Source organism: Elephas maximus, chromosome 14, assembly GCF_024166365.1.
Source record: "Elephas maximus indicus isolate mEleMax1 chromosome 14, mEleMax1 primary haplotype, whole genome shotgun sequence".
NCBI classification, from domain to species: domain Eukaryota; kingdom Metazoa; phylum Chordata; class Mammalia; order Proboscidea; family Elephantidae; genus Elephas; species Elephas maximus.
Genome location: NC_064832.1, coordinates 81,654,696 through 81,657,084, shown reverse-complemented (window position 1 = coordinate 81,657,084; position 2,389 = coordinate 81,654,696). Strand labels below are relative to the sequence as shown.

The 2,389-nt window shown below is 37.3% G+C and overlaps 1 pseudogene; it reads left to right on the top strand.

The window, feature by feature from the left end:
• Positions 1-1,538: 1,538 nt before the first annotated feature.
• LOC126058022 (40S ribosomal protein S7-like) lies at positions 1,539-2,117 on the top strand (annotated as a pseudogene).
• Positions 2,118-2,389: the final 272 nt, after the last annotated feature.

The window sequence follows — 2,389 nt, the reverse complement described above, 5'->3', positions numbered from 1 at the left end:
TTCCTCATATTAATCTCTCTTTTCCTGAGAAATCCTTTCTGAATTAGGTACTACATCCTGATCACCGACATACTTTAAGCAAATGATAAACAAATCTGTCTTGGAAGAAGTACAGCCAAACTGTTCCTTGGAAGAGAGGATGGTGAGACTTTATCTCATGTACTTTGGACATGTTATCAGGAGGGACCAGTCCCACGAGAAGGACATTATGCTTGGTAAAGTAGAGGGTCAGAGAAAAAGAGGAAGACCCTCAACCAGATGGATTGACACAGTGACTGCAACAAAAGTTTCAAGCGTAACGGCAATTGTAAGGATGGCACAGGACCCGGCAGTGTTTCGCTCTGTTGTACACAGGGTCTCTATGAGTCGTTCTGACTCCACTGGCACCTAAAACCAACAGCAGTAATGCGGTTCTTATATTCTGCTTCATAATTGGTGTCATCTTGTATTATGTTTGCATGTTTTACTTCCAAAAATAGTGAATTTCTTCCAGTGCTTTATCTGACTTTTGCTCCCAAAGTACCTTCTTCTAGCATTGGTTACAGAGTAAACAGTCCTCACCTTATTGAATCAATATATATGTGAATAAAACTTTGAATAGAATGATAAGCTATTTAAAAAATTATAAAGCTAATATATATTCGCAATTTCTCTGCTTCCATTCAATAACATGTTTACGTATTTACTGAGACAATTCTGTGCGGGTGTGCAATGATTAAGACTCTAAGCAAGTAGTTACGTACTGAGAGAATCTGAGGTAATGTTCTTCTTTTCAGTGAAGCTTTCGGGCAGTAAATTTTGTGTCTGGTCAAGTACAGACGGAATCACAGGACTTTCAGGGACAGGAGGAATCTGAATGGCCATCTGTCATATCTTCACAAGGATTGACAGAGAGCTCAACTTAATTTCATAGCACCGAATAGTTTTTTAAAAATTGTATAGCAACAGGACTTGAGATTTTCTTTAAAAATGTGTACATCACTGATATCCAATGAAAGACAAATCCTTAATCATTTTAATTAAGAAATGCTTTATGGTTTGGAGTTTGTTTTCGTCATGTTGTGGAAACCTAAAACCTAATTTTCTGTGATAATTCATAATCACTTCATCTTTTCACTCCATCTGGAAGATAATCAATACATAAGCATATGAACCAGCTGCTGCCCCTGTCATGGGGCAGCTGCCAGGAGTGACCTGGGCTTATATCCAACAGCAGAATCCCCGGAAAACCCTTTAGCTACGAAGAAAATGGTGCAAGTGTAAAGACAGCATCCTTTTTACCTTAACCCAGGATTGTCATTTCTTAGGATCTAGGGATCTTTGGCCCGCTCAACTACATTTCGCACCCATATTTTAAAACCAAACAGGTATTTATTCAGTTTATTTATTAAGTTCCTAATTTATATGGTCGTGATACCTAAAATATATAGAAGAAATAGAAATGATGACTTTATACAAGTTTTTTTTTTTTTTCCTCCTTGGTTTTCAAAAGCACACCTAAGACTGTTCCTATGCTGGTCCTCAGCAACAAAAAGGCCATGTTCAGATCAAGTGTTAAGGCCGTGAAGTCCAACGGCAAAGAGCCTGATGAATTTGAGTCTGGCGTTTTTTAAGTCCTGCTTGAGCTGGAGATGAACTTGGACCTCAGTTGACGGAGCCGAATATAACTGCAGCCAAGGAAATTGAGGTTGATGGTTGTCAGAAAGCTATTATAATCTTTATTCCCGGTCCTCAACTAAAGTCTCTCCAGAACATTCAAGTCAGGCTAGTACATGAACTGGAGAAAAAGATGAGTGGAAAACACATTGCCTTTGTTGCTCAGAGGCAAATTCTGCCTAAAGCAATTTGAAAAAGCATACAAAAAATAAGCAAAAGGTCTCAGGAGCCATCCCCTGACCGCCAGCCACCCACGATGCAATCCGTGAAGACTTGGCTTCCCCAGTGTAATTGTGGACAAGAGAATCTGTGTAAAACTGGATGGCAGCCAACTTATGAAGATTCATTTGGACAAAGCACAACAGAACAATGCAGAACACAAGGTTGGAACTTTTCTTGGTGTGTATAAGAAGCTCATGGGCAAAGATGGTGATTTTGAATCCCCAGAGTTTCAATTGTAAACAAAAATGACTAAATAAAAAAATTATTTATAGTAAAAAAAAAGCACACCTAAGGATATCAAAACTCTAATTTGAATACATAATGTAAAAGAAAACACAAAACTGCATCTACCATGGAAAATTCAGTTATAAAAGACATGTTGAATCACAGGTGTCCTTATTAAAATCCTAGGAAATAATAAGTAAAATAAAGTAGAGTATACTTTAGCTAAATAAAGAATTATGACATTTATACCTACTTTTATAATTAATCAAATACAAAAAAAATTGTA